The sequence below is a fragment of the Balaenoptera musculus genome, chromosome 8 (assembly GCF_009873245.2).
Source record: "Balaenoptera musculus isolate JJ_BM4_2016_0621 chromosome 8, mBalMus1.pri.v3, whole genome shotgun sequence".
In the NCBI taxonomy this organism is placed as follows: domain Eukaryota; kingdom Metazoa; phylum Chordata; class Mammalia; order Artiodactyla; family Balaenopteridae; genus Balaenoptera; species Balaenoptera musculus.
In genome coordinates, this window is record NC_045792.1 from 80127875 (window position 1) to 80140484 (window position 12610).

Genomic DNA, 12610 nt, shown 5'->3' on the forward strand with positions numbered 1-12610 from the left:
AAATACTGTCCCAGCCAATGTTTTCAATAGAATAATTGCATTGTATTCATAACCAATTCAAACTCTTTTCAGCAACAGTTTCTTTCCCATGTGAGAATCATGGTGAACATTTCCATTCCATCTTAAAATAGTATTTTCATTTTCGGGTCTAAACATAGTAACTAGGGTAAAGACTTAGTCTAAACTTAGCCACTAATAGCCCAGACTGTTAAATTTGTCATTACAGTAATTCTTTTTTTCCTGAGTGCAAAACTATCGCAGAGTCAGATGAAACAGTCTTTTGTTAGTCTCTGAAGCTATTGCTTTTAGCCATGTAATTTCCAGAAAATAAAGAGGGCAGTACAGCATGGTTTTCCTCTTATTAATAGATGACACAGTCACAATGTGTTGCATGAGCCTTTCCAGTTAGAGGGATGGCGGGGGTAGAGTGGGCAGAAACCACATTAGGTGATGGGGTCTATAACCAGGAGCCTCAGCATTTATTTCCAAGGTGATTGATACCCTCGTGAGGAGGAGGGTGTGATATGGTGCATATTCTATCACCCACCATAATGTGGGAGGAAAGGAAGAGGCTTTCTTGATATTATTTTCTGACTTAACTCTGCTCTCTAAATGTGAGTCCAAATTCACAATTAAATCATCTTCAAACATAATGTTTTCTCCTGTTTCCTTAAACTTGTGTACATAAAAAAAGGATTAAAGTGCAAACATAAACATCAGAAAGGAAGATAATTTAAAAGTTTGTCTAATTTATTCTTTCAGTTTGTACCTGGATCACATTTAAGTCATCCCCGGTGAGTGACATTTTCCTTAAACTTAAATAGCTCTCACCTCTTGTGATAATGAAGAGAACTTACCTTGTGACAAGCCTAACTTATTCCTATATCCCTCCATCCTACATGCCTGATTAAGCCTCACCCAGATAAACCCAACAATTTTTCATCTGTCCCCAAGCACATAAATAGGTCTGGAGAAAAAGATACAACCGTGTGGACCAACTTTAAATTCATGATCACCAATCTCAAAAGGGTGCCACCTTCTCCTACTGTGCTTCTTGGGGTGTGCTCTCTGGGATTCTCCACATTTTCTACTTCTCCTCTACTATCAAAACACCAGGACCCTTTTCTCTTACTTCACAGTTTAGTGAGAAAGATCTAGACGATCGCACTTCATAGTTTGATTAGAAGGAAATACACATCTGGTAACGCCTTCATCTTCCCACCACCAAATGTGTAGAACTATCTACACCCAGATGCACACTTTCTCCTTTCCCTTTGGTTAGAGAGGTGTCCCCTTCCTCATCTGTACCATTTTGCTCTTGATCTCTTTCAGTCTTGCCTTCTTTTTTTTTTTTTTTTTTAATTTATTTATTTATTCATTCTGGGCTGTGTTGGGTCTTCGTTTCTGTGCAAGGGCTTTCCCTAGTTGCGGCAAGTGGGGGCCACTCTTCATCGCGGTGCGCGGGCCTCTCACTATTGCGGTCTCTCTCGTTGCGGAGCACAGGCTCCAGACGCGCAGGCTCAGCAGTTGTGGCTCACGGGCCTAGTCGCTCCGCGGCATGTGGGATCCTCCCAGACCAGGGCCCGAACCCGTGTCCCCTGCACTGGCAGGCAGACTCTCAACCACTGCGCCACCAGGGAAGCCCCCAGTCTTGCCTTCTTAAGGACTTTGTTTCTGCCCTGTAACTCTCTTTCTCTGGCACCATCAATTTTTCTCTGTTTACTGGTTGATTCTCATCAGCGTAACAATATATGTATTAGAGGCAGACTAGCATAGTGAGGGACAATTCAGAGTAGAGTTTAAAATTACAAACTCTGGAGTCACACTGCCTTGGTTTAAATACTGGCTCTAGCATTCACTAGGTGAAGCACATTACTCTGTCTGTCTCTGTCTTACTCCCCTCATCTATAAACTGGGGATTGGATTAGTACTTCCCTCATAGGGGTCTTGTGAAGTTTTGTAAATAAAATCAGGGAATGCATTTAGAAGAGCACCTTGCATACAGTAATTACGAAGTGGTAGGAACTAATAGTATTTATAACTTCCATCTCAAATAACATGCAAGCAATCCAAAAAACTCTTTTGACAGATCTTCTTCTAGATCCTACTCCATTTCTCTGTCCTCCTTCAACATCAGAATCATAGTTGTTCATATCTGCACTTCCTCATGTCCCGTTCTCTCCTCAGGGCACTCTGGTTGGGCTTCATTCCCTACCTCTTTACTCCTTGCCAAGTCATCTTTGAAAAGCCACCGATCCATCTCCAAATCCAGTGGCATTTTTCTGCTGCTTTGCAGGATCTCTCAGCATGTTTTGACAATGATCATGCCGTCTTCTTTAAAAACAGGCTAACACTGGGGTTTTTTTGTTTGTTTTTTAAAAATTTTATTACTGTAATCCCACCACTACCTGGTTTTCCAGGCACCTTTCCCATGGCACCTTCTCTGATTCCTTTGCAGTCTCCTTTAACTATTGGTTTTCCTCTTGACTTAGCACTAGGTTCTTCTACTTTTCCTCAGTTATACTGTTTTTTTTTTTTTTTTTCTAGGTGATCTCATCTGTCCTTGTGGTTTTAAATGTCATCCTGTGGGCTGTTGACTTCCAATTAAAAAATTTCCCGTCCTGGCCTGTCTACTTAGTTATAAATATGTGTGTCCAATGACTTACTTGTTATCCCCACTGGGGTGCCGAAAACAAACTCTTCATTTTCCTCTCTACTTAAACCTGTTTCTCCTCCAGTCTTCTCCATTTAGCAAATGGTAAAATCTAGTTATTCAAATCCCAATCAAAAGAATCTTATTGATTCTTTCTGTTCTATCACACTTACATCTAATTTGTCAATAAGTTCTGTGTTTCCAAAATATAGCCTCAAACAGTCCACTTCTTTGCATCTCTACCACTTCTGGGCAAGATATTAATTTACTTGCTTAGAATCCTGGAAGAGCCTCCTACTGGGTGTTCCTGTTTCCATACTTGCCCCATTAAAATCTATTGCCACCTAAGCAGTCATACAGATTTTCATGCAAATTAAGTCACTTCCTTCTTTTTTAAAAAAAATAATTAATTAATTAATTAATTTTTGGCTGTGTTGGGTCTTCGTTTCTGTGCGAGGGCTTTCTCTAGTTGTGGCGAGCGGGGGCCACTCTTCATCGCAGTGCGCGGGCCTCTCACTATCACGGCCTCTCTTGTTGCGGAGCACAGGCTCCAGACGCGCAGGCTCAGTAGTTGTGGCTCACGGGCCTAGTTGCTCCGCGGCATGTGGGATCTTCCCAGACCAGGGCTCGAACCCGTGTCCCCTGCATTGGCAGGCAGATTCTCAACCACTGCGCCACCAGGGAAGCCCCGTAACTTCCTTCTTAAAATAGTCCAATGAATTCTCATCCCAATAAGAATAAAATCTGAACTTCCTTTCAAGCTTCCTTTCTCTACTCTTTTTCAGGCATATTATTATAGTTTTCTTTTTCTTGAATATGGAATCTCATTCTCACTTTATGGCCCTGGTACTTGCTTTTCTCTCTGCCTGGAGCACCCACTCTCCAGATCTTCAGTAGTTCATCATTTCTCAACTTAAACATCGCCTCCTCAGTGAGGCTTTCCCTGACCACCTATTCTGATGCTCCCCTACCCACTGTCAATATAAATCATATCATCCTTTTAATTTTACTTCTAATGTTTATCTTCATCTGGGATAATCCTGTTTATTTTCTCATTTATTGAGTATTTTTACCATTAGAATGCAGGTTTCATGTAAACAGGGTCTTTGTCTTGTACACCAGTTTCTCCCTTGCATATGATAAGGGCTCAAAAATAGTTTTCAAATGAGTAAACGTAAACGCTAGTCTCTCCATGCCTTAGGCCTGATTCTCATTGCAGCTCAGCTCATCTCTCGCTATCTGGATATCATTGTTTGTTTCTTTTGTTAAGATTAGATTTTGATTCTTAATTATTTCCCCCCCTCCCCCGTACAATCTTAGCACTTCATGGTTCAGAGTCTCCCTTTTAACATAGTTGTAGATTGTCTCTATGAGCACCTTTCCTGTTTCACTCCAATTTGGAGGTTTTTCCTACAAGGACCCTTTCTTAGGCCTTACTCCACCAAATTTGCTGTTTCTCAGAGAGTCACAGAGGGGTACTAATTCTCATGGCTTGAGGTAGTAGCTTTTGCCTTGGGGTTCCCCAGAGCACTTCAATGTCAATGAGCTAGTTAATGAGAGAGGAGATGCTCTCCTCTATCCCCTAGTTTTAAAGTCAAACAGTTTTTACATTTTGAGAGTCTGCATATTCATATTGTTAAAGAAGAACTGTTATGTTTGTTTGTTTTATTTGATAGAAAGTGACCGTCCAGGTACATTCTCTTCAAAGTTCCTATGACTGAAGTGTTTGCAGTGTATCCTAAAATGGCATTATCTATTCTGAAACAGTTTATTTCCAAGTGATAACTTTACTATAGGTTTGTTTAACAATTACCTGGGCCAACTCAATGATATTTGCTGCTCAACAGCATTTAAATGACATTCATCATTTGAATTTAGATTTTAAAGAAGTCGATGGAGGAACGATTTTTTACCACATTTGTAATCTATTTGCAGGTTTTATTAACTGTTAAATCATGTCCTTGTTTACAGTTAATCACATGGATATCAGATAGGTGGAGTTCAGGCCCTCTCTGCCAAGGCTTCAGGGCAAGTAGTCTAACCTTGATGTTCCAGGGAATCGAAGGCCCCAGATGTTCCAGGGAATCGGAGGCCCCAGATAGCAGTCTTCTCTTTTCCATGGCTTCTATTTCATTTTTTTTTTTAAATTGAGATATAGTTGATGTACAATATTATGTAAGTTACAGGTGTACAACATAGTGATTAACAATTTTTGAAGGTGATACTCCATTTATAGTTATTGTAAAATATTGGCTATATTCCCTGTGCTATACAATATATCCTTTTAGCTTACTATTTTATACATCATAGCTTGTACCTCTTAATCCGCTACCTCTATCTTGCCCCTCCCCCTTTTCCTCTCCCCATTGGTAACCACTAGTTTGTTCTCTGTATCTGTGAGTCTTTTTCTTTTTTGTCATATTCACTAGTTTGTTTTATTTTTTAGCTTCCACACATTGTACAGTATTTGTCTTTCTCTGCCTGACTTATTTCACTTAGCATAATGTTCTCCAAGGCCATCCATGTTATCACGAATGGCAAAATTTCCTTCTTTTTTATGGCTGAGTAGTATTCCATCGTGTGTGTGTGCACGCGTGTGTGTGTGTGCGTGTGCTCGTGTATATATCACATCTTCCTTCTCCATTCATCTGTTGATGGACACTTAGGTGGCTTCCTAATTAATCAACATCATGATTAATGATGTTGAGCATCTTTTCATGGGCCTGTTGACCATCTGTATGTCTTCTTTGGAAAAATGTCTCTTCAGGTCTTCTGCCCATTTTTTAATTGGGTTGTTTGTTTTTCTGATGTTGAGTTGTATGAGCTGTTTATGTAGGTTGGAAATTACCCCCTTATCGGTCATATCATTTGTAAATATTTTCTCCCATTCTGTAGGTTGCCTTTTGGTTTTGTTGATGGTTTCCTTTACTGTGCAAAAACTTTTAAGTCTAATTAGGTCCCATTTGTTTATTTTTGCTTTTATTTCCTTTGCTTTAGGAGATGGATTAAAAACATTATTGGTACGATTTGCGTCAAGGGGTGTTCCGCCTATGTTTTCTTGTAGGTGTTTTATGGTTTCTGGCCTTACACTTAGGTCTTTAATCCAGTTTGAGCTTATTTTTGTATATGGTATGAGAAAATGTTCTCATTTCATTCTTTTACATGTAGCTGTCCAGTTTTACCAGCATCACTTATTGAAGAGACTGTCTTTTCTCCATTGTATATTCTTGTCTCCTTTGTCATAGATTAGCTGACCAAAAGTGCGTGTGTTTATTTCTGGGCTGTCTATTCTGTTCCATTGATCTATGTGTTTGATTTTGTGCCAGTACCACACTGTTTTGCTTACTGTATCTTGTAGTGTAGTCTGAAGTCAGGGAGCATAATTCTTCTAGCTCTGTTCTTTCTTAAGATTATTTTGGCTATTCTGGGTCTCTTGTGTTTCCATACAGAGTTCAAAATTATTTGTTCTAGTTCTGTAACAAATGCCATTGGTATTCTGATAGGGATTGCATTAAATCTGTAGGTTGCCTTGGGTAGTATGGTAAGTTTAACAATATTAATTCTTCCAATCCATGGACATGGTATGTCTTTACATCTGTTTGTATTATCTTCAGTTTCTTTTATCAATGTCTTATAGTTTTCCAAGTACAAGTCTTTTACCTCCTTGGGTAGGTTTATTCCTAGGTATTTTATTCTTTTTGATACAATGGTAAATGGGATTGTTTTCTTAATTTCTCTTTTGATGGTTAGTTGTTAGTGTATAGAAATGCAACAGATTTCTGTATAAATTTGTATCCTGCAACTTTACCAAATTTATTGATGAGCTCTAGTAGTTTTCTGGTGGTGTGTTTAGGATTTTTTATGTATAGTAGCATGCCATCTACAAAGAGTGGCAGTTTTACTTCTTCCTTTCAATTTGGATTCCTTTTATTTCTTTTTCTTGTCTGTTGTGGCTAGGACTTCCAATACTATGTTGAATAAAATTGGTAAAAATGGCCATCTTGTCTTATTCCAGATTTTAGAGGAAATTCTTTCAGCTTTTCACCATTGAGGGTGACGGTAACTGTGAATTTGTCATGTATAGCTTTTATTATGTTGAGGTGTGTTCCCTCTATGTTCATGGCTTCTATTTATAATGTTCATGACTCATTTTGTGAGTTTCTTGGAGGTTCTTGGTAATTATAAACACTCTTAGACCTTGTGTATGTTTACTCAGTGCTTACTTCTGGTAGTGCCCTTGTTTTCCACACTTAATACCAGGCAGCACATTACTCTTTGTTTCTCCAGTTGTGGTGCTGTCCAGCCACTGTGGTTTTTTAAGTGGAGGGTCAACTCATCTCCCTGTGGAAAACAACCATTTTCCTTGTTATTAGGATAGGTAATTCATTTGCCCTGTGCATTTCTGGCATGAAAGATTAGCTCCTGGGGAAGAAACATGAAATCACATCTTTTAGGGAAGACCAAACAGATGCTTTCCCAGTTATCATTTTAACTGTTGGCTCAAGCACGCCCTCACTCATAACCCAACTGTACTGACAATGATAATAATGATTATCATTATAAAAAAATATAAAGTAATTATTGATAATTCACAGTGTGCCAGGCAATATGCTATGTCTGTTACATATATGATTTAATTTCATTCTCAAACAACCCTATGAAGAGATTCCATTATTAGAGGTTAAGTGATTTACCCAAGCTCACAGAAATAGTAAGTGGATGCAAACGAAATTTGTATATAGATCTGTCCAGATACTAAATCCATATTATTTCTACTATATTAAATAGGAGTATTTTGAAAATATGGCACTGAAGAAGAGTTTGAAATTATGGAAAGTCCAGTAGATGGAATCTGGGAAATAGCTATAATAACAGTAATGTCAATAACAGCTTCCATGGATATCATTGGAAGAAGAACAGGTGTCTATGGCTTTTCTGAGAAAGCTGATGGCCATCGCTTTGTAGCCTGCCATCCATCTGGGTAGTGCTGGTTAGTGAGGATTCTTTATCACATGTGTTTGCTGTGTATTTTCATTTTATTTATTATCTGCCTAATATAATGCATCTTACTGGATCTCCTTAAGGACATTTACAAAAAGTAGACTATATCTCCAATTCAAGGGATAGTTATATGCTAGCCATAGTAGTGAGATTTTTACAAGACTCAAAGCATGACACAGAAATAAACATATGTGCTTTGGAGCCAGGAGTATCTAAGTTAAAATCCTGCTTCCTCCACCTAATGCATAACCCCAAGCAGGACCCTTAATGCCTCGAGTCTCAGTTTTTTCATTTGTACAGTAGGGTGATGTTTACCTCATAGGGCTGTGGTAAGGATCAAATGAGGGACCTTAGCATGGTACCTAGAGTATAGCAGGAATGAAATAAATGGCTTCCTTCTCAGTTCCTTCTTTTTTACAGATAATATAATGCAGAGAGGAGATAAGACAATTTCAAAATCATTGTAATTGTTCACTAGAAAGGTAAAAATCATGCATGGCATGCCTCAGTTTTTGGTGGATTGAGGTAGTGAACAAATAAATAAATGAAAAATCAGAATTATAAAAAGAGCAAATGCATTGTGGTATACTCACACAGTGGAATACTACTCAGCAATAAAAAGGAACAAGCTATTGTTACACTCAGCAGTAACAGAAAAAGTCTCAAAGCATTATGCTAATAAGCAAATGAAACCAGGCACAATAGAGTACATACTGTGTAACTCCGTTTATAAGAAATTCTACAATAGGCAAAACTATTGTGATAGGCGTCATAACAGTGGCTGCCTCTGAGGCAGAGGGACTTGCTGGAAAGGGGCATAAAGGAATTTTCTGGTGTGGTGAAAGCAATCTGTGCCTCATTTGGGGTGGTGGTTGCCTAGGTCAAAACTCAGTAAGCTGAACACCTAAAATCTGCATTTTGTACATGGAAAATATAACAATTTTAAAAAGTATATATGTCTAAGAAGATTTGAAAGGGGAAGAAAGTAAGTCTAGCTGAGGGGATGAGGAAAGTGTTTGAAGCATTCATGTGGGAGCTAGAATGATCGAGCGTTAAGCAGAAGGGGTGGAGAGGGCGTCCCAGGTGAGGACTTGCAGGAGGAAGAGTATGCGGAGAGGAAGTGATGGGAGGGATTGTTGAGGGGACCGCAGGAGCCAGATTGTAAAAGACCTTACATACCCTTCTGAGAGGTTTAACCTAGTTTATAGGGGAAAAGAAGGGCCACCGGAGGGTTTCAGTGTAGAAGACTGGTACGCTTGAAGCACTCCTTTAGGAATATTATTCTGACAATTACCTGCTGACTAAACAGAAGGCAGAAAAAACAGAGACATTGGGCTCCTTGGAGTAGGCAGATGGAAGAAAGGCTGCACAGGGGAACCTATATTATGCCTTTTAGGAGGGAACAAAGTTCTACTCATGGCATACAGGTAATTTTTCCAGTAGGCAAAGCTATCAAGTGTTTCCTTTATAGCTTTTACCCCCTTTCCAGTTTGTGTCATAAGAAGTGTGCCAATGACTCTAGCTGGTTTCATTCAAGGGCACTGATACCTGCCTATTTTCGAAGTCTGAAAAGGGAAAAACATTCTCCAGCATGTTGTAATGCAGAGGTATTACTAGAAGTCCAGTTGGATGGCTGTCAAGAGATCTTATAAGGTAATATTTTTCCCTCATACGGTTGCTGTATGTCAGAGTTTGGGTATTATATACTTCTAAACTCAGGGTTTTTTTGTTGTTGTTTGGGGTTTTTTTGGTATCAAAGAAATGATTAGATTTGGATGTCTTGAATCATGCTAACTCATTTCACAGGAAATTGATGTATAAACAATATCACTTTAACTGACAAAAAAATATAGCTGAGAGCAGAGCCCCAGACAGGTCAATACTGATTGGGTAGGAGGAAGGGCTAGGGAAGTTTTAGGATTCTCCAGGTAATGAAAGCCCCCTGTGGAAACTGAAGATACCATCCCCCTCACAACTCATGCACAGGTACTTTATTATGACCCCACACACCCACACTTAGGCCCACCTTTGAATAAGAAACTAGTGGTGCAGGAACAGGAATTGTGCGAAGTCCATTCTAGAATGTCAGTTTTGGTGGGAGCCACATCCGGTGTCAAAAGGCAGCAATTTTCAGGTTACTGTCTAGGGCCCTGCATCAGTGCTGTGGGCCCTGAGAGCTGAGGCCCTGCCCCATGAGGCAGTGGCATCAGTGCTGTCTTCACTTGATTCATTTTGCAGTGTAACTTTGCTTGTCATTCCTGCCCACAGAGCCAGCCACCACCCAGCCATGAGCCTGTTTGTCTGTATGTAGTTATTCCTCTGTAAACACTTATATGGGAAATGGGAAACTGAGAGTAAGTAAAGGATCGAAGAGTTTCTCTGTAACATCCAGATTTTCTACCTCCAGAGAAATCAGGAATTCATGCAGTCCCAGAGCACGAATAAACTTTTAGAAACAATCTCTTATAATTCTTATCATATCTCCTAGAAAACGAGTTTCACCAGGGTAAGAGACCATACCTTATTTAATCTGTCTTTATCCATGCATGATGTGGTCAGTGCCAGGTATTGGTGCATACTCAATAAATGCATTTTGAGTGAATAAACCATCTAGTTCTTGCAAGGTAAGGACCTGGCAAAATTTGCCAGGTCAGGTCTAATTCCCAGCAGACCTTGGTAACTCATCAGGTTAATCTTACCTTGCCAGCAGATCTTATATATGATCTCAGAGCTCTTCTCAACACAAAATCACCTGGAGTTGGTATGAAGATTAAACAGTTTGCCGTTTCTGAAATTCAAGATTGTCCATAGAGATGAGAAAACTAAGATATAAAATGTTAACTATTTTAAGAAGGATCACTAATGGCTGGTTAGTGGCAGAATCAGGAATAAAATTCAAGCTTTAGATTCCTAAACTAGCATTTTCCACTTTTTCACACTGCCTATTTATTTTTAGTAGGTCTGACTAATCAAGAATGTTTTGTCTTTGAGCAAACTAAGGAATTAATATATTTAGTGAAAGAACTAAGTGAAATAGGGGTCCAAGAAGCCATACACCTTAATTAAAATAATGTATTAAGGTGCTAAAATACTCCATTGTACTATCGTTGCAGAATTATGAAAATTGCCGTGAAGCAGGCATTAAAGGGAAATCTCATTAAGTAAAAAACTCTGAATTGTTGATCCTTGGACCAGTAGTGGGAAAGTTTATTACAATAAGAACCATATAAAATTTTCTAATAAATTTAAATATCTAAACCAACATTTCTGGATGTCAAAAAAACACAATGTTTTCATATTTTCCAGTGATTTTCCAATTAATTTTTACCAAGGTTACAGTTCCCCTTCTCTGGGGAACTGACAGCATTTTTCTGATAACCATGCTTGTACAGTGTGACCTTAGCTCTTGTTGATTGGAAAAATGATAGACACTTAAGGGAAGCTGGGCCAATCATATATTAGAATCTTGGAAGTTTGATCTCTGAATAAAAGTTGGGAGTTGAGTTGTACAACTGGTAGAGTTTTAGAAGGAAAGCCATGAAAACCTCCTAGTGGATGCTCTAGGGGTATCTAGTTCATCATCTTTTCTGAGACTTAGTTGCTCTAATTTTTTTTTTTTTTTGAATTACATAATATCCCTAACAGTAGATTCCACTTTTTCCCCTTAAGCGTTCTTAAATAATGTCCTTACTTATTCTTCTCTCAAAACAAGCAAAAACAAACTCATACATTAAAAACAGTTTACCTGCTTGGTTTTTATCCTGTCCATCTTGTGTTTTCTATGCATCTACCTTACTTCTTAACGTGGACTTTTCTGGGATCAATCTTTAGGCTCCTTTTCTTTTCTATCTGAACCTACTTTTTAGTAGCATCAATAAATACCATCTCTATGAAGATGATTCCAAAATTTAAATCTATACTCCAGAGCTCTTCCCTGACCACCAGACTTACAGATCCAAATCCCAGCTCATCCACTCAGATGTCCAACAGAAATGCCAACTTTATCAGGTCCACAACCAAACTCTTAGCCTCGTTTCCACAGTCCTTCCAGTCCAGTTAATAATAACTCCATCCGCTTGGAGGGATCCTAGCCACCACTCCTCTAAAACCCTACATCTAGTATGTCAACAAACTCTTTGCACCTAAACCTTCAAAATATTCCCCAAATCTGATGACTTCTCACCAACTTCACTGCTTTTACTCTTAGTCCATTTTAGCATCATCTCTTGCTTAGTTTCTCCAACAGTCTTTTTCCATCCTTGTTTCTGTTCAGTCTGTGCTCAGCAAGCCAGTTGGGACAATGTTCTGTTAAAAATGAAGTGATGGGGGCTTCCCTGGTGGCGCAGTGGTTAAGAATCCACCTGCCAATGCAAGGGAGATGGGTTCGAGCCCTGGTGCGGGAAGATCCCACCAAGTTTTTTCAGTAACTCCAAAAAAAAAAAAAAAAAAAAAATGAAGTGACGTCATGTGAGAGAGATGAAGCCAAAGTCTTCACGCTGTTTTGTACATCTCAGTACCTGACCTACATTACCTCTTTGACTTTATCTTTTCTTAGATCCTCCTTCCTTCCTCTATTCCAGATTTGCTAGCTTTGCTCCTGAACATGGCCAGGCATTCTTCCACTCAGAAGAGTTGTAGTTGCTGTTTCCTCTGCCTGGAATACTCTTTCTCTAGCTGAGTGGTTTGCTCCTCTCCTTCTCAGTGAAGCCTTTTGTGACCATCCTGCTTATATTGCAGCCTTCCCCCGCACCCATGGAATTCCCTACATTACTTCCTTGAATTATGTTTCTCTGTAGCATTTACCATCTTCTAGCGTATTATGTATTTTATGTTATTATCTGACTTCCCACTAGAATGTAAGCTCCAAAGGGGCAGGGATTTTGTCTGTTTTTTTTTTTTTTTTTCACTGCTATATCTCCATTGCCTATGGTTGAATTACTGACTGATGTATTCTGT